Raw genomic sequence first — 21,775 nt, forward strand, 5'->3', positions numbered from 1 at the left:
ATAAGTGAAATGAAAGATTGATCTTAGTACTTTAGGAGGCGTTGATGAAGGTTTTAAATAAGAGGAAACACCACCCATGCATGTTTTTCTTTCAACTAAATTTAAGTTCATGTCGTTAACAATGTTTGCACTGTTCTGATTTGATATTAGATTATTTTAGTTCATACGGAGTCACTAGCATATGCTGAAGATTTTAAGCTATATATATATATAGAAAATCTTCTAATGAATAAAATGTTAATAGTCTATCTTGGTGTCTCAAGTAAAATATTACCTGGGTGTTATTGATTCACCACTACATGAGACTTTTGTATGCTGGAAAAAAATGTACCATCTTGTTTAAGTATAGGCAAAATTAGCCTTTTCGTCCCTTTTATTTTAAGAGTAAAATTTGTTTTAGTTTTTTTACTTTTTTTTATTCAATTTAGTCTTTGAAGTTTTAATTTTTTTTCCACGTTAATCCTTTCCATTAGCTATGTTACATAATGTAACAGAGGCATCTTATGTGACGCTGAAGTGACTTAATACCGTTTATTTAATCCTACATGAACATTTTTATTTTAAAAATTATTAAAAAAATATTATATTATGGGCCATCTCCTTCCATATGAGTTAGTGCATATTAAGTTAGGGTTCTATGTCTCTTTGAATAATCAAAATAGAGGGTGTAGCTTTTATGGACTCATAATCTTCAATGACGATGTCTGCTTGCAAAGAGATTGGACATCCATTTTGCTATTATGGTGTGAACAACAACAACAAATATGGGAAAGAGATTTTGGGATGTAGAAACTATGGGGTAATTTTGTAAGATTAAATAACTGAGTTTTAATTTTGTGTATAAATAAGTTCAATCAATTTGTGTTACTAATCTATTGTATCATTTTTCAGTTTAGTGAGAGTTGCGAGTTTTTCAAGTGGAAAGAAGATAATGAAGTTGAAGATAGTGAAATTGCTGCACTGAGGCAAAGGAGAAGAATTTTGAATCTTCAAAACTCACTTAAAATTAGCAAGAAAAAGATTAAGATTTTAAGTTGTATTTTAAGTATTAGTGTGGTTATTAATATACTAGAAATTATGTTGTTGTTATTGACATTGTTTAGCAGAAAACCAATGTTTTTTAGGGACATAATTTATGTAAATGCATTATAAAAGAGTGCTTTGATTAAGTCATGGTCCTACACTTTGATTAAGTCATGGTCTTGCTATTATGTTATTACTTTATATAGATTGTTCTATCTTTAATGAAATAATATTTTTAACATATGTATTGTAACATCCTCTCTAAATTTAAATAATTTCTTAATTTAAATATACAAATGCAATGTAATTTAAGTAAAATAAGTTAAAGATATAGATGATTTAGAAAAGATTTTTGTGTATATAAAATATAAACCAATGAAAATGAGCAAATTTTAAAACTTTTTATACATAAGTCTCATTCATAATATAATTAAAAATGTATTTTTGAGATTTTAAATTTACAATTAAAGTAAAGCTAAGATTTCATATTAACAATTAATTACTAAATATTTTATATGTACTTAGAATCATCATTTACAACGAGAATTTTAAAAATTTATAAATTCCAAAATCAACATTAAAAATAATTACATATTATGATTAACTTTGAATAAAAACTCAATTAATATCATTATATTTTTCCACTAAATTAAATCCTTAGAATAGTTCCTTTCCTTACAATCTGTAAACACTAAAATTTTGATTTAAATTTTGATTTTTTATTTTTATTTTTTTTAAATAAAAATGAAAAAATAAAAAAATAAAAAAAATCTGAATTTTAATATTACAAAAGAGGAATGGAATCAAAAGGTTTAAAAAAAAAAACAAAACAAAAATTTGTCTTAATAAAATAGGAAAATTTCAGAATTAATTTTTAAAAGGAAAATAGAATATGACAAATAATTAAATTCTTGAACCAATGTTACTTTATACATAAAAAAGGAAAAATTCAGAATTTTGGGCCTTTTGGTGAAAACCCTAACAATAAAAGGAAAAAAGGACCATGGAGCAGGGAGAGACATCAGAGGAGGCTAAAAAATTTTTGAGATGAGGTATTCTAAAACGGGGAGAGAAAAAGAGAAAATAGAGAGAAAGAAAGGTTAGTGGAAAGGAGGAAGAACAAGAGGCAAGCAAAATTTTTCAAGAACATCAAGTAAGCTTCATCATACATTTTACACATTTTTCTTCTTCATACATACTTATATTTTAAATAAACATTTCCTATATCAAATCAATCTCAAATGAAAAAAAAATATTTTAAACCACCATTTTAAATATCCATGTCTCACCACCTCTCCACCCATTCCTCCATCTATCATCATCCACAAACACAAAACTCACCATAAAAAAACTCTTTCCCTACCTTATCTCATCCCTCTTCCTTTTGCTCTCAATAACCTTCACCACTCAAAACCATGACCTCCATTAACCTCACCTCCACCCTTTCATAACTTTTTTTTGTTTTTCTTGGAAAAAAGCACACCCCTAACCCTAAAGTCCTTCCCTCTCAAATCTGAAAATTTAAAATTTGAGACCATTTTATCCTTTTTTTATTTTTTTATTATTTTTTTGTCCGAATTTTTTTATTTTTATCATTATTTAGTTCAACATATAATTTATTGTTTTAGTTTTATTTATTTATTCATCATCATTATTATTTGTTATTATGATAATTATTAATTTATTTAATGAATGAGTTTTTATTATTTATTTTATTTTTTTTATGTTAACTTTGTTTAAATTATTTTATTTTATTTTATTTATTTAAAATCTCTCGATACCGTTTACTTTACAATATCATATCTGAGTTGATTTTTTTTAAATTATTTCCTTTTTTATATTTCATTATTTATATCTTATTTTTTAGGATTGTTATCTTTTATTTTATTTATTGTATATTTGTATCATATTAATGCGATTTAATTTTATATTTATGATTATTTTATTTTATATTGTGAATACTAAATTACTTATTTTTTTATAATTAATTAATAAATAATAATATAATTGTATCAATTTATAATACTAACGTATAGCTTCTCTATCGTCATGTATTATAAATTGATAAAGTCTATGTGTACCTACATTACCAAGACTTTATGCAATATTAACTTATCACATATTGTCATTAATTAATTAGTTAATCACTTTAATAATAATGCAAGATGTATTTCTCTTCTAAATACTAATTTACAAATCAATCAACTAATTTAAATCTAAATTATTTTATTAAGAAATAATTTATAATGCTAATGTGTAGCGACTCTACCTTTATGTGTTATAAATTGTCAAAATCTATGTGTACCAACGTTACCTCAGGTTTTATATAATATAAATCTATCAAATAAATTTTTTAATGTTTTTTATTAAATGAGTATCTTTTTTAATCAATTCAAATAATTTTTTTTTTATTTTCTTAAGTCATGTTTCAAATTTTGATAAATTAAATTACTATAATTTATTCATTTTATAAATTTTTATAATATCGATGTGTAATTTACATTGCCTTCGATAGTCTAATAAATTATAAGAAGTTTATGTATAGCTTACGCTATCTTAAATTTCTTTCAATATTAATCATAATCAAAATTAAAATTCAAATACTCCATTTACGAATAAAATATTTCTTAATGATTTGCAGTATAGTTGTGTGATCTTCTTTCACTTTCTGTATTGTTTTCTCGTAGGGTACATGTATAACTGCATTATCTTGTATCCTAAACATTATAATTTTTACGAAAAATGATTTTAATTCTAAAATAAATTTTTCTTTTACTAAACTTAATTATAATCAACTAATTTCATAATTTTTAGATAGAACTACGTGGCTTTGAGTTCTCCATTGCATCCGGGGATACGTAGGAGCGGGAACCGTACCCATCAAGTCAAAATATTTTTTAAAATAACCCGAATAATATTTCAATAAATAATATTTCTTCTTCTAAAATAAAATAATTAATGTTTAGGGGTTAAATAAATATTTTTCAAAATTAGAATAATTTTGTACAATTAATTTTAGGTAACCGTTTTTTAAACGGACGTTGTAGGGTGCTAATACCTTCCCTACACGTAAATGACTCCCGAACTCATTTTTTGGTTTCAAAGATCGTATTATATTTAAGTTTTTCCAAAGTTTTTCTTAAAAATAAACTTTGGCGGTGACTCCTCTGATATTTTGGAACAAGTTTGTCATCCGTCGTACCGTTGCATATCGCCCGGTTGCGACAGATGGCGACTCCACTGGGGACATCTTTTAGAGAGTCAAGCCTTTGATAATTGATCGTGCGAATTTGTCTTATTTTGTTTCTATTTGTTTAATCCCTTTTTTTTTATTTATTTGAGTCAATTGTAGTGTTTCTTTTATTCGTGCATGTATTTCGTGTATGAATTGCGTAATCTCATTGTATGCTCATATTGATATTGTTATTAATCCTAGGGTAGATGACTATTGATAATTTGTATATTCTTGTGTTGTTTAATTTTTGCAGCTTTTTATTTTTGTTGAGTTGATAAGGTTTGTATGCTCCCTCACACACTACCACTTACACATTTATCACACACTTTGAGCGGGGCCCTATACCCGGGTCTGAGTATACTTAGGATCAGAGGGGTTATGTAGCAGTGTCATTTTGGATGCACGTCCTATTTGGCTATCGTGAAAACCTTAGCTAGAGTTTGACCTTTTCTTGATGTTCCGCATCTAGTAGACTCCCTACTGTTGTGGTCAACATCAAGGATTGGATCTTAGCTCTAGTGACCTTTTAGGATTACAAGCCACCTTTTGTGAGTTTTTACACGTAAAAGAAAGTTGTAGATCTTTAAGTTAGACCCTTTAGGTGACCTGAAATAGGACACAAAAGGGGATATTCTTTCCTTATTTATTCTTTTAGAAATTATGTGAATTATTAGTGCCTTAAAGTTTTTAAATAAAAAAGGAGAAGATTTTTTTTGGAATAATATAAGGACTAGTAATTCACATGATTCTCTTAATTAATTTTTTCTTACATCATCATCATTTCATTTATCATTGCATATTATTTATTTGAATATCACGCTTATTGCCATCCTTGTGACACTTGTAATAAATTTAAAATCAGTTTTGAAATAAGGTTAAGGATGACAATTTGCATAATTTCTTACATAATTGCATTGTCATGTGAAGCATTACCCTTATAAGTATCAATTCAGATTTATCAAGAGAAAAAACTAAAAAAAAAGGGTGGTGATTCATATTGTTCTCGCATTATCATAGTCATCACATATTTGTTTCATTAATAAAAATCCTAGTAGATTATTGATTCATTTAGGACTAATGTTGATTCTTATATGGACATTTATCTGTTTAGAATCAATATTAATCCTTATGACTACTAGGATCCTATGTTAATGAAACAAATACAAAATTTAAAATAATTTCTCATCATTTTCTTTTTATTCATAGGTTGAGGATCACAAAGTTTTTGAATATCTAAGAAAAATGAAAATTAATGTGGGATCAAGTAGCAATGAGATGATACACTTGAATTAAGAAAATTTTATATTTTGGTGATGATCCCACATTAATTCTTGTTTAAAAAAAAAACTTAAAGATGTTCAACAACTGTGATGATTCTTCAAGTTTTCAATTTTCTCTTTAAACATGTTCTTCATTGTGTTAACTTCTTTTTGACTGCATCATTTTTTTTATTGCATCACTCACAAACTATTTCAAAAAATTAAACAAATATAACGGGGAAACGTTTTCTAAAGCATCCTTATAGAACTCACACTCAAGCAAGGATCATGGATGAGTTAGAGGAGCACAATGAAGAACTGAGGAACGATGTTAATCAGTTGAAAGAACAAATGGCACAAATCCTAGAGGCATTGAAGTCTTTAGAGAGAAGAACCACAGAGGGGACCCCTATTCAAGCACCTCCAGCACAACCCACTCCTACCTATCCACCAGGTTTTACCCCTACACAAGGACCGTCCCAAAATTTTCCTCCTCATGAAACAATGGTGCCTTTGACCTTGCATGTAGAAAGGCCTCCACAACAAGCTTTTAATCAACAAGATGTCCAATTTCCCCTATATGGCCTTCCCCAAGGTTATACGCCACCAATAGCTGAGAACCCAGAAAAAACTGGCCAGCCATTAAATCAACCCAACCTTGCACAACCTTCAGATCCACAAATCCAACCAACCCAAACATCCATCCCATCATATGCTTACCCTCAAAATACCCATCCCCAAGAAGCTCATATACCCCACATTATACCTACCCCAAACCAACCGATCCACCACCAACCACAAATCACTAATCCTAGCCTTAATGGAAACCCAGCCATATCACCATTCCATTCCCATAAGACCTTAGAAGAACCCCAGCCCAATTACTCAGAGAAGCACTTCCAATCCAGAGAAAAATTACAAATATTGGAAGAAAGATTGAGAGCTATCGAGGGGAGCAGCTATGGCATTGGGGAAGCTGCAGATCTTTGTTTAGTCCCAGATGTGATAGTTCCTCCAAAATTCAAAGTGCCTGATTTTGATAAGTACAAAGGAACAACATGCCCAAAGAATCATCTGATCATGTACTGTAGAAAGATGGCATCACATGCCCATGATGATAAGCTGCTAATTCAATTTTTCAAGACAGTTTAATTGGAGGAGCTTTGAGTTGGTATATGCATCTTGAGCGTACTCGTATTCGTAGTTGGAAAGACTTGGCTGATGCTTTCCTAAAGCAATACAAGTACAACATTGATATGGCTCCTGATAGATTACAACTGCAGAATATGTTAAAGAAGGAGGATGAGACTTTTAAAGAATATGCCCAGAGATGGAGAGAAGTTGCAGCTCAAGTGGAGCCCCCTTTGTCTGAAAAAGAAATGATGGCTATATTTATTGATACTGTTCAATCACCTTTCTATGATAGAATGATTGGAAGTGTTTCGTCAAACTTCTCTGATATTGTGATTATCGGAGAAATAGTGGAAGGAGGAATGAGGAGTGGTAAGATATTTCACAATTCGGGCGGACCCTCCAGTTTGAAGAAATTTACAAATGGTCCAGGAAGAAAGAAGGAGGGAGAGACTAATGCTATAGCCTTTCACCCAAGAGAAGTTCCTTTCATCAAACCTAACCCTGCACCTTTTCAATTCCAACCCACATTTCCTGTCCCTCAAATGTCTTACCCATATGTCAATGCTGTTTCACAGAATCCAAGTCTCCAATCTTATCAGCCGCGACCCTCCCAACCTGCTCCACCTACTTTTCCCATAGCACCACCCATGAGACCACCCCAGCATTGGAACCAAAACCCAAATCCCAACCAAATAAGACCCCAAAACAATCAGGAAAGGAAGCAAGTTCAATTCGACCCAATCCCCATGTCCTACACTGAGTTACTACCTCGCCTATTCCAAAGTTCATTAGTTGTACCCTGCCCAATGAAACCTGTAGAACCGCCCTATCCAAGAGGGTATGACCCAAACGCTAAGTGCGAGTATCATGCTGGTGGCATTGGTCATTCAACAGAGAATTGTAGGGCATTAAAGTTCAAAGTGCAAGACCTAATTAATGCCAAATGGCTAAATTTCAAGGAGGATAATCCTAACATTAGGAGTAATCCCCTACCCAGGCATGGAGGATCATCGGTAAATGCCGTCGAGGAAGAGTCTACATATGTTTTAAAGAGGAAAGTTGAAAAGGTTACCACTCCTCTTAAGATTATTTTTACTGAGCTGTGCAAGACTGACTTAATCAAGGGTTTTGTACATGAATGAAATATATGTGATTTGCACCCTGATGCAGACCACTCCATTGAAGATTGTGAAGAATTCAAGTATGTTCTACAAACCTTGATGGACAAGCATCTGGTCCAAATTGGACACCCTAAAGAGAAAAATGAAGTTTTGACTGTCGATGGGCAATCCTCAGCTTTCCTGAAACCTTTGGTCATTCATTACACCAAATGTATGAATACCCCAACTACCAACGGACTTAGACCCGTCACTATACAAGTACCGGCTCCATTCACTTACAAGGACAACAAAGCAGTACCATGGAAGTATGATGCAGGGGTTTACGTTGGCAATTTTAAGGAAAACCAAACACAAGGTGTCAATTCTGATACTGTCGCCATCTCAAACATTGCTGGTGTTGGTGGGATGACCCGTAGCGGTCGTATTTACACACCTGAGGAGCTGAGAAAGGAGAGAACAAAAGAGATAAAGAGATCCTCAAAAGGGAAAGCCAAAGTGGGCGAGTTTGAAGACGCCGACGAAGAGAAAATGCCTGAAATAAAGAAAACGGTGTCAGATAAAGAAGCTTGTGAGTTTTTGAAATTTATTCGGCAAAGTGAATATCAAGTTGTGGAACAATTAAACAGAACTCCAGCACAGATATCTCTTTTATCGCTGTTGTTGAACTCTGAGCCACATAGGAGGACTCTTTTGAAAGTGTTGAATGAGGCTCATGTCAGCCATGATATCACTACCGACAAGTTTGGAGGCATTGTTGGTAATATTGTTTCAAACAATTATCTCACCTTCGCTGATGATGAAGTACCTGCCGAAGGAATGGGGCACAATAAAGCACTGCATATTTCTGTGAAGTGTCGAGATCACATTATTGCTAGAGTGCTTATTGACAATGGGTCTTCTCTGAATGTGATGCCAAAAGCAACATTGTCAAAATTACCTTATGATGGGTCGCATATGAAACCTAGTGCCATGATAGTAAGAGCTTTTGATGGAACAAGAAGAGAGGTCATTGGAGAAATTGAAATCCCAATCCAAATCGGTCCTTGCACTTTTCAGATTTTGTTTCAAGTAATGGACATCGCGCCAGCTTACAGCTGTCTTTTGGGGAGGCCTTGGATTCATTCTGCAGGAGTTGTACCATCCACATTGCATCAGAAACTGGAGTTTATCATTGATAATAAGTTGGTGATTGTCTCTGGTGAAGAAGATGTGTTGGTGAGTAAGCCTTCGTCCACTCCTTATATTGAAGCTGCTGAAGAAGCTCTAGAGACCTCTTTTCAGGCTTTAGAGATTGCAAATGCTACTTATGTTGGAGAGGGAGCTCCAATCTTAAAACCTCGATTGTCTAATACATCCATAATGACTGCTAAAGTCATACTCGATGGAAGTTGTCAGTATGGATACATGTTAAGGCAAGTCATATCGAAAGCAACAAACTGGTTACAACTCCATGAGAATAAGGATAGATTTGGGTTGGGATACATGCCCACTAAAGCTGATAAGAGAAGAGTCATGGAGGAAAAGAAAGAAAGAAGATTAGCCAGGTTGGAAGGTAGAGAGCCTAAGATTGAAGGGGTCCCCATTTGTGATCTTCTGAAAAGCTTCTATAGTGCTGGATTTGAGTTTCAAAACTCAGTGGCTGCTGCTGCTGATGTGGATACACCTGAAGAAGAGGTTGTGGACCTAGTCCGTACTTGCCCGCCAAACACAGAAGTTGGCAATTGGGAGATCATTGATTTACCTGTGATTTTTAATAGTTATTCAAAGTAATCCTTGAAGTTAATCCTATTGTTTTGTTTCAAAGCTTTAGGATATCATTACTTTTTGAAAACGCTGATATATGATTTCTTTTTGTAAATTAGGACACATGTTTCCTTTTAAGTATATTTAAATGAAATGCGATTTGAATTCTCAGTAATCTTTCGTGTCTTTCTCTTTATCAGTTGAATCTTGTCGTTTATTTTCTTTTTGTCTCAACTCTCGCACAATGCAGATTCAAAAGTGACATGTCTGAAAGTAACAGTGCTAATATCTCATCCACTAATTTTGATTGTCCCATTAATCAAGCTGTCGAAGATGATAGTGATGTTGATTTACCCTCAGAATTTCTAAGATTGGTTGATCAAGAAGTGAAAGAGATCCAACCTCATGATGAACCCACTGAGACAATCAATTTAGGGACTGAGGATGATAAGAGAGAAATCAAAATAGGCACCCTCATGAAAAAACAAGAGCACGACAAGTTGATTAAACTCTTGCATGATTATAATGATGTCTTTGCATGGTCTTATCAAGATATGCCAGGTCTAGATGTTGACATAGTCGAGCATAAATTGCCACTAAAACCAGAGTGTTTCCCAGTTAAGCAGAAATTAAGGAGAATGAAGCCTGAGATGTCATTGAAGATTAGAGAGGAGGTCAAGAAGCAATTTGATGCAGGTTTTCTTGCTGTGGCCAAATACCCTCAATGGTTGCTAACATTGTGCCAGTTCCCAAGAAAGATGGAAAGGTTCGGATGTGTGTTGACTATCGGGATCTAAATAGAGCCAGCCCTAAAGATGATTTTCCATTGCCTCACATTGATATGCTAGTAGATAATACAGCTCAACATTCATTTTTCTCTTTTATGGATGGTTACTCGGGTTATAATCAGATCAAAATGGCTGAAGAGGATATGGAGAAAACCACATTCATTACACCTTGGGGCACCTTTTGCTACAAGGTCATGCCTTTCGGTTTGAAAAATGCCGGGGCAACATATCAAAGGGCGAATGTGACATTATTTCATGATATGATGCATAAGGAGGTTGAAGTCTATGTGGATGATATGATTGCCAAATCAAGGACCGAAGAAGACCATGTTATGAATTTACACAAGTTGTTTGAGCGGTTGAGGAAATTCAAATTACGCTTGAACCCTGCCAAATGTACCTTTGGGGTGAAATCAGGCAAATTGTTGGGATTCATAGTAAGTCAAAAGGGAATAGAGGTTGATCCTGACAAGGCAAAAGCAATCATGGAAATGCCGCCTCCTCGCACTGAAAAGGAGGTTCGCGGATTTTTGGGGAGACTGAATTATATTGCTCGATTCAATTCCCAACTAACTGCCACTTGTGAACCAATTTTTAAGTTGCTATGGAAAAATCAGTCGATGGAATGGAATGAAGATTGTCAAGAAGTTTTTGAGAAGATAAAGCAGTATTTACAAAATCCCCCGATACTAGTGCTGCCAGTGTCAGGGAGGCCGCTCATTATGTATTTGACAGTGTTAGAAGGATCCATGGGATGTGTTTTAGGTCAACATGATGAATCCGGTCAGAAAGAGCACGCCATTTATTACTTGAGCAAAAAATTCACCGATTATGAAGCTAGATACTCTTTGTTAGAGCGAACTTGTTGTGCCTTGGCTTGGGCAGCTCGTAGATTGAGGCAATATATGTTGAGTCACACGACTTGGTTGGTGTCAAAAATGGACCCAATCAAATACATCTTTGAGAAACCAGCCCTTACTGGAAGGATTGCTCGTTGGCAGGTCCTATTGTCAGAATATGATATTTTGTATGTTACTCAAAAGGCAATCAAAGGCAGTGCTCTCGCAGATTTTCTAGCTCATCAACCGGTGAATAATTACCAGTCAATACAGTATGAATTTCCTGATGAAAATATAATGGCGCTGTTTAACGAGAAAGAATCTTCAGTAAAAGACGAATGGGTCATGATGTTTGATGGTGCTTCTAATGCACTCGGACACGGGATTGGTGCTATACTGATTTCCCCAGAGAGGCAATATATCCCAGTCACGGCTAGATTATTATTTGATTGTACGAATAATGTAGCTGAATATGAAGCATCTGCTATGGGAATTCAAGCAGCTATAGAGTCAAAGATTAAAATTCTCGAGGTATATGGTGACTCAGCTTTGGTTATTCATCAGCTGAAAGGTGAATGGGAAACCCGAGATGCCAAATTGATCCCTTATCAAGCCTATATCAAGGAATTGGTGGGGTATTTCGACGAAATTACTTTCCAGCATATTCCTCGTGAGGAGAATTAATTAGCCGATGCTTTAGCCACTTTGTCATCAATGTTTGTAGTAAGTCAAAAGGAAGACATGCCATTCATAAAGATGCAACAGCTTGATCATCCTGCCTATTGTCAAATGGTTGAAGAAGAACCTGATGGTAAACCTTGGTATAATGACATTAAAAATTTCCTCAAACACCAAGAATATCCATTAAATGCTGCTGAAAATGACAAAAAGACGTTGAGGAGGTTAGCAATGAGTTTCTTTCTAAACAGAGATGTGCTCTACAAAAGGAATCATGATATGGTTCTTCTTAGATGTGTAGATGCTTCAGAGGCACAAAAGATCATGGAAGAGATTCATGAGGGCTCATTTGGGACTCATGCCAATGGACATGCTATGGCAAAGAAGATTCTACGAGCGGGATATTACTGGTTGACAATGGAGGCCGATTGCTTTCGTTATGTAAAGACATGTCATAAATGTCAGACATATGCTGACAATATTAATGTTCCTCCAACAAATTTGAATGTCTTATCATCGCCCTGGCCTTTTTCAATATGGGGAATTGATGTAATTGGACCCATTGAGCCTAAAGCCTCTAATGGTCACCGCTTCATTTTAGTTGCTATTGACTATTTCACAAAATGGGTTGAGGCTGCCTCGTATGCTAGTGTGACCCGAAATGTGGTGGTGAGATTCATTAAAAAGGATTTGATCTGTCGGTATGGCCTCCCAAGCAAGTTGATAACAGACAATGGCACTAATTTGAACAACAAAATGATGAAAGAATTGTGTGACAACTTCAAGATTCGACATCATAATTCCTCTCCCTATCGCCCAAAGATGAATGGAGCAGTTGAAGCAGCCAATAAAAATATTAAAAAGATCATCCAAAAGATGGTAGTGACATACAGGGATTGGCATGAAATGCTGCCATTTGCCTTGCATGGATATCGAACTTCGGTTCGTACTTCAACTGGGGCAACTCCATACTCTTTGGTATATGGAATGGAAGCAGTACTTCCTATTGAAGTCGAAATTCCCTCTTTAAGGATAATAATGGAGACCAAATTGGAAGAAGCAGAATGGGTGCAATCTCGTTTTGATCAATTGAATCTCATTGAAGGAAAACGGTTGAATGCGTTATGTCACGGTCAACTATACCAGAGGAGGATGAAGAAGGCTTTCGATAAAAAGCTTCGTCCGAGAGAATTCAGTGAGGGAGATATGGTACTTCAAAAGATTTTGCCGACGCATAAAGATTATCGTGGCAAGTGGTCCCCGAATTATGAAGGACCATATGTGGTGAAAAAGGCTTTCTCAGGAGGGGCTCTAATCCTCACAAACATGGATGGACAAGATCTTCCAAACCCCATCAATTCTGATGCTGTAAAAAAATACTATGCTTAAAAAATATATATATAATAATTAAAAAAGAGAAAAAAAAATAATTAAAAAAAAAAAAGAGCTCGCTAGGTTGAAAACCCGAAAGGGCGACCTAGGCAAAAGTTAGAGCGACCTGGTGAGCTGAAAACTCGAAAGAGCGGCTCAGGCAAAAGTTAAGGTCAAATAAATACTACACTGAACTGAAAACCTAAAAGGGCGGTTCAGAGGGGCACTAACTTCAGTCTCAAGAAAGGGCTTCAAATCGAGAAATATGATCGACTGGAATACTAAACTGGGGCAAATTTTGAGAGGTTAAAGTTGAGTCAAACAAAAGATGGATTCAAAATACCTTACTGGGGTAATTTCATTTTGGCAGTTTTGTTAATGGATGATCAATTTACATGAGAGATTAGCACTGTTCATCTGGAAGACGTCACTTAATCAGCATAATATTTCACTATTTTCATAGTCATTTCGATCCTTTGATGTATTTTTTCGTTACTCATGTCATAAGTCTTCTTTGTAAATTCACCATTTCTTTATTACAGTCATTCCTATGTTCCAAAAATATTTATCTTTGTCTTTAGTCACCTTCCATTCAGCTTATATACACCACTTTGTTTACTCAACTTCTTCAATAGAATTTTTATTGTCATTCCAATAATTATATACTAAAAGGAAACATGCAAATTGTTAAAAGGGTAATAAGAAAATATGATTACAGTTGGAAGCTTAAAAATTCACACAGTAAGTTTGATGAATCTCCTGATAAGTTTAGCATGACAGAAGAAGTTGACTCCTCTTAACGATGCAAAAATAGATGGCAGTCCAATTTGATTGATGTCTTACCTAGCTCAAATTTCATGAAAGAATTGATCCTGACTAAAGAAGTTACTCATTCATGAACCTTGATGTGCATGTTTCGATAAGGTTGGAAGAATTATCATCCCCGAAAAAAATAAAAAATAATAATAAAATAAAATAAAAAGGACAAAGCTTGTTTTGATTTAATAAGTCTTATTATTGCGTTGGACCTCATCATTCAATAAATTTCATTCCAAGTGTTAAATCGCATCATTACATTAGCATGCATTTGTTTTTATCTATTATCACCTTGTGAAGTTTAATTTAAATTCATTATCTGCTTTACAATTTTTATGTGCAGTCCAAGACTATGATCTAACTGAGTTCTTTACTTTTCATCAAAATTCAGAAGTTGATTGATGTCTTTATTTTTCTGTCTTACTCTTACTATTAAAGTTCAGAGGATGACTATCCTTTTATTTTCTTTTGCAATCCAGAACATGATCAACCTTTTATTTTTCTGTCTTTGTTTTTACCTTTCTTGTCTTGGTCCCTTTATGTTTTTATCGAAGCCTAAAACTTGACAGCATCTTTTGCATTCTCTCAAAGCCCAGAACCTGACTGGCACATTTTATTTTCTGTCAAAGCCCAGAACCTGACTGGCACATTTTTCACTTTTCTGTCAACACCCAGAACCTAACTGGCACATTTTACTTTTCTGTCAACGCCCAGAACCTGACTGGCACATTTTATTTTCTGTCAAAGCCCAGAACCTGACTGACACATTTTTCACTTTTCTGTCAACACCCAGAACCTGACTGGCACATTTTACTTTTCTGTCAAAGCCTAGAACCTGCCTGGTACATTTCACTCTTCTGTCAAAGCCCAGAACCTGCCTGGCACATTTCACTTTTCTGTTAAAGTCTTAGAACTTGACTGACACCTTTCACTTTTCTGTTAAAGTCCAGAACCTAAATGACACATTTTACTTTTCTCTCAAAAAACTCAGCATCTAACTAGCACATTTCACTTCTTTGTCAAAACCCCAAAACCTGACTGGTTCCTTTTACTTTATTGTCAAAAGTTTAGAACTTGATTTACTTTACGTGCAACTTTTATTTTTGGCTAAAGTCCATTATCTGCCGGGCAATCTTAGTTTTTAGTCAAAGCATAATGTTGTCTCATAATTCTTGTTATTATTTGTTAAGCACAAACCATAAAAAATCATGGTTTCTCTAATAGCTTCTGGTGTTGACTTTTTTTTTATGTATCTTATCATTTTTAAACCAAAATTAGTTCACTTCTTTACTCAATTTTTATCCCTTTAATATGAAACTTGTTCATACATATTTTTTGATAAAAACTGAGTAAAGAGGGGCAACTGTGAACACTAAAATTTTGATTTAATTTTTTTAAATAAAAATGAAAAAAGAAAAAAATAAAAAAATCTGAATTTTAATATTACAAAAGAAGAATGGAATCAAAAGGTTTAAAAAAAAAAACAAAACAAAAAAAAACAAAACAAAAATTTGTCTTAATAAAATAAGAAAATTTCAGAATTAATTTTTAAAAGGAAAATAGAATATGACAAATAATTAAATTCTTGAACCAATGTTACTTTATACATAAAAAAGGAAAATTTCAGAATTTTGGGCCTTTTGGTGAAAACCCTAACAATAAAAGGAAAAAAGGACCATGGAGCAGGGGGAGACATCAGAGGAGGCTAAAAAATTTTTGAGAGGAGGCATTCTAAAACGGGGAGAGAAAAAGAGAAAATAGAGAGAAAGAAAGGTTAGTGGAAAGGAGGAAGAACAAGAGGCAAGCAAAAATTTTCAAGAACATCAAGTAAGCTTCATCATACATTTTACACATTTTTCTTCTTCATACATATTTATATTTTGAATAAACATTTCCTATATCAAATCAATCTCAAATGAAAAAAAAATATTTTAAATCACCATTTCAAATATCCATGTCTTACCACCTCTCCACCCATTCCTCCATCTATCATCATCCACAAACACAAAACTCACCATAAAAAAACTCTTTCCCTACCTTATCTCATTCCTCTTCCTTTTGCTCTCAATAACCTTCACCACTCAAAACCATGGCCTCCATTAACCTCACCTCCACCCTATCATAACCTTTTTTTATTTTTCTTGGAGAAAAGCACACCCCTAACCCTAAAGTCCTTCCCTCTCAAATCTGAAAATTTAAAATTTGAGACCATTTTATCCTTTTTTTATTTTTTTATTATTTTTTTGTCCGAATTTTTTTATTTTTATCATTATTTAGTTCAACATATAATTTATTGTTTTAGTTTTATTTATTTATTCATCATCATTATTATTTGTTATTATGATAATTATTAATTTATTTAATGAATGAGTTTTTATTATTATTTTTTTTATGTTAACTTTGTTTAAATTATTTTATTTTATTTTATTTATGTAAAATCTCTTGATACCGTTTACTTTACAATATCATATCTGAGTTGATTTTTTGTAAATTATTTCCTTTTTTATATTTCATTATTTATATCTTATTTTTTAGGATTGTTATCTTTTATTTTATTTATTGTATATTTGTATCATATTAATGCGATTTAATTTTATATTTATGATTATTTTATTTTATATTGTGAATACTAAATTACTTATTTTTTTTATAATTAATTAATAAATAATAATATAATTGTATCAATTTATAATACTAACGTATAGCTTCTCTATCGTCATGTATTATAAATTGATAAAGTCTATGTGTACCTACGTTACCAAGACTTTATGCAATATTAACTTATCACATATTGTCATTAATTAATTAGTTAATCACTTTAATAATAATGCAAGATGTATTTCTCTTCTAAATACTAATTTACAAATCAGTCAACTAATTTAAATCTAAATTATTTTATTAAGAAATAATTTATAATGCTAATGTGTAGCGACTCTACCTTTATGCGTTATAAATTGTCAAAATCTATGTGTACCAACGTTACCTCAGGTTTTATATAATATAAATCTATCAAATAAAATTTTTAACGTTTTTTAGTAAATGAGTATCTTCTTTAATCAATTCAAATAAAATTATTTTTTTTATTTTCTTAAGTCATGTTTCAAATTTTGATAAATTAAATTACTATAATTTATTCATTTTATAAATTTTTATAATATCGATGTGTAATTTACATTGCCTTCGATAGTCTAATAAATTATAAGAAGTTTATGTATAGCTTACGCTATCTTAAATTTCTTTCAATATTAATCATAATCAAAATTAAAATTCAAATACTCCATTTACGAATAAAATATTTCTTAATGATTTGCAGTATAGTTGTGTGATCTTCCTTCACTTTCTGTATTGTTTTCTCGTAGGGTACATGTATAACTGCATTATCTTGTATCCTAAACATTATAATTTTTACGAAAAATGATTTTAATTCTAAAATAAATTTTTCTTTTACTAAACTTAATTATAATCAACTAATTTCATAATTTTTAGATAGAACTACGTGGCTTTGAGTTCTCCATTGCATCCGGGGATACGTAGGAGCGGGAACCGTACCCGTCAAGTCAAAATATTTTTTAAAATAACCCGAATAATATTTCAATAAATAATATTTCTTCTTCTAAAATAAATTAATTAATGTTTAGGGGTTAAATAAATATTTTTCAAAATTAGAATAATTTTGTACAATTAATTTTAGGTAACCATTTTTTAAACGGACGTTGTAGGGTGCTAATACCTTCCCTACACGTAAATGACTCCCGAACTCATTTTTTGGTTTCAAAGATCGTATTATATTTAAGTTTTTCCAAGGTTTTTCTTAAAAATAAACTTTGGTGGCGACTCCTCTGATATTTTGGAACAAGTTTGTCATCCGTCGTACCGTTGCATATCGCCCGGTTGCGACACAATCCATTACAAGTATAATCCTAGAACGAATCACTCTTCTTTATTTCTTTATTTTCATTACTTGAAAATTATTAATAAGGGTGAATATCCTCCCCTACTAACTTTCATTTAATTAAAATAGTTGAAATAATATAAAAATTATTATCTTATATAACAGGCATCAAGATAGAACCAATTTATAAAACATTATTAAGCAGACAGAGATCATCCATATATATCATTTCACAATCAATCATATACAATCATTTAATCTTTTGAACTCATGCCACTTTGTTCATTTAAATTTTGAATTATTCACCAAATAAGAGTACTTTAGATACTCACAGACCCTTAAATTGCTGCTAACATACTTTTCCTAGTTATGATGGACTTATGCTAGCATGGATAGTCACTGTCAATCATCACACATGGATACAACGTGTGCTTTATTAGATATTCATAGCAAAGGTATAGTCAGGAGTTTAGGTAAATAAATGACCATGAGGCCTATGAATGTTTTCGCTACCAATTGTGTACACTTAAGCTATCAGTATTCATCACCCTCATTTCTCCCAAATTTCCCAAATTGCCTCTGGACTCTATACCTCTAGTGTATCTTTGAACTATCTATACGATAACTCAACAATGGCATACTAAAATCATATTGCTTACATCAATTAATATTATCCTAATATATGTGTTACAATCACACTAATCAATGTATTACAACATGTGTATTATAATCTCACCTATCGATGTATTACAACACATATATTAGAATTACACCAATAGGTATTTTTGACACACGTATTAGTTACTCCTTTTCTTTACTTGCACTTTATCAAAATTCACATATATTCATATCAGTCTCATTAATAAACTTTTACTATTAATCAAGTTTCCTTCATCACTTTTTCCTTATCTATTTCATTACATTATGTCTAAATTTATAGAACACTCAAATTTAGTCAACATTCATATACTGAAAGAAAACATCTTTAATCAATCTAATTCAATGAATCATACATCCTCAACTTTTCATGACCATCAAGGTCTCATTCAAGTACATAATGATGGAATTAAGAAACATATCATCAAACAATTTAATACCATACGTCGAATGTTGGACACTCTCGGACTCAAACCAATCGCACAGTTCAAAAGTATATTAGAGATCACACTCTCTCAGTCTTAAATAAATCTTCTATCCTAAAGTTTGACATCATTCAATATTCATAGTACATCTACTATCCAAAATATCAAATAGAAATCTTAACTATACATAAATAATGTTCAATAATAAAATCATAATACTTTTTAAAAATGATTTTATTCAGAGCTTTTACTATAAAATGTATTTAGATAGTTCTAAAAATAATCACGGATTTTTCAAGCTAGAAATCCATTTTAACATTATACTTTCAAGAAAATACTTCAGATTTACCATTCAAATAAAGTATTTTAAGTTATTCAAACTAAACATTTTAAATAAAACTTAGGATTTAGGATAACTCTCCTAACCTAGAAATACATCTCTGATATTAAGTTCTTTGCGAGCTCTAGAGAGAAACTCCACTTCTTGACTAGAGACACTACTCAAAGACCAAAGTTCTTCTTAACATTATAGAGTATAGTACTATTATGGAAAGAGATAATAGAGAAATAGGAAAGAGATTCAAGAGCTAAGCTTCGAACACTTACTTAGATGCGAGTGATTAACGTCTGAGCTTAGATTCGAGAGAGATTCAATATTATAGGAGGCTTTCTCTGAGAAGGGAGAGAGAGAGAGACAGAGAGAGGTGGTTTTGGTAAAAAATAAAATTTTACAACTCCCTCATTTTCTCTTCTAATTCCCAAGTAGCATCTCTAGTAACTGGATCTCAAACAACCTTTACAAGCTGAATAGACTTATCTTTAAGCTCTTTAACCTTAGTGTCCTTAATACGAGCAGCTGGAACTTTAACAGATAAATTATCTCGTATCTCCACAACATCTGACTCGATTACATGAGACGGATTAGGAATATACTTCCTCAACTGTGATACATGAAAAATATTATGTAACCCTGCCAATTGAGGTGGTAAAGCTAGCTCATACGCTACTGGTCCTCGGTGATGTAATATCTGATATAGCCTAATGAACTTAGGAGTCAACTTCTTTGCCTTCAGTGCTCGTCTTGCACCTGTAGTACGTGACACTCTCAAGAATACACGATTTCCAACTTCAAACTCCAAGGGCCTCCTACGTCAGTTAGCATAAGACTTCTGACGACTTTGAGTAACTCTCAGCTTTTCTCTAATAAGTTCAACTTTTTTCTTAGTTTCCTGCAGCTTTTAGGCCCAACCATCAAATGTACTCCATCTTGGAACCAATAAGTGAATTCTACCAAAGGAAACATATCCTCCCAATTACCCCTCTGCTCCACAATACAAGTTCGCAACAAGTCTTCTAAGGTTTGAATAGTACACTCAGATTGACCATCTGTCTGCGAATGATATGCAAAACTTCACCTTAACTGCATGGTCATAGCTTCCTGGAAACTCTGCCAAAATTGAGAAGTGAATTGAGGATCTCTATCAGAGATACTAGAAGGTAATCCATGTAACCTAACAATCTCTCTGATGTACAATTCTGCTAATTTCTCCAAGCTATAGGTCATGTTGATCGGTAAGAAATGTGCACTCTTGGTCAACCTATCAACTATCACCCACATAGCATCATGATTCTTAATTGTTCTAGGTAGATGGGATACAAAATCCATAGTTACATGGTCCAACTTCTATTCCAAAATTTTCATTGTCTGCAACTCTCGTGGAGGATGCTGGTGCTCTGCCTTTACCTTCTGGCAAGTCAAACAAGCTTTAACAAAGTCAGTTATCTTTTGCTTCATGCTTGGCCACCAAAACATCTGCTTTAAATTTTGATGCATCTTGGTGAAACCAGGATGAATGTTGAGACTACCCTTATGTCATTCTTCTAGAATTGATCTCTATAATTTAGCATCTCTAGGAACACAAACTCAACCGTGACATCTGAGAATACCATCAGCACCTTTACTAAAATTCTCTGTCTTATTTGTCCCCAAGAAAAATACAGTTTGACATAACACAGGATCCCATAGTTATTTGTCTTTAATTTCTTGCAAGAAATTGTTAGTCACCACAATCCGGCCGCAACTAATCTTTTTAGGTGATAAGTCTACATCTAAGTTCAGGTCTCGGATTGTTCTACCAAAAGAGTTTCACTAACTATTAAGGAGAATGCCTGAACCACATTCCTACTTAATGCATCAACAACCACATTAGCTTTTTCTAGATGGTATTGGAGCTAAAAATCATAATCCTTAAGGAATTCCATCCAACGCCTCTGCCTCATATTTAACTCTCGCTGATCAAACAAATACTTCAGACTCTTGTGATCACTATACACCTCAAACTGAGCTTTATAAAGATAGTGTTGCCACACCATCAGAGCAAAGACTACAGTAGCTAAATCAAGGTCATGGGTCAGGTAATTTCGCTCATGAGTTTGCAACTAGCAAGACGCATAAGCTACCACCCTCTTATCTTACATTAACACACCCTAATCCTTAATGTGAAGCATTATAATACACCTCAAATGGCCGGCTAGTATCAGGAGAATCAACACCGATGAGGAAGTTAATCTCTGCTTTAACTCATTAAAGCTTTGTTCACATTCCTTAGTCCATACAAAGAGTTGATCACAGCAAGTTAACCGTGTCAATGATGCAGCTATCTTCGCAAATTCCTCTATAAATCTTCAGTAGTAACTTGCTAGGCCCATAAAACTATGAATCTTCATGGCTGTCTTCGGCCTTTCCCACTGTAACACTGCTTTAACTTTGGAAGGATCAATTGCAATTCCTTTA

General features: G+C 33.0%; 1 pseudogene; it reads left to right on the plus strand.

The window, feature by feature from the left end:
* The first annotated feature begins 5,805 nt into the window (after positions 1–5,805).
* Positions 5,806–14,129, plus strand: LOC113849441 (annotated as a pseudogene).
* Positions 14,130–21,775: the final 7,646 nt, after the last annotated feature.

This window comes from Abrus precatorius, unplaced genomic scaffold, assembly GCF_003935025.1.
Source record: "Abrus precatorius isolate BTA unplaced genomic scaffold, Abrus_2018 Scaffold9, whole genome shotgun sequence".
Classification (NCBI taxonomy): domain Eukaryota; kingdom Viridiplantae; phylum Streptophyta; class Magnoliopsida; order Fabales; family Fabaceae; genus Abrus; species Abrus precatorius.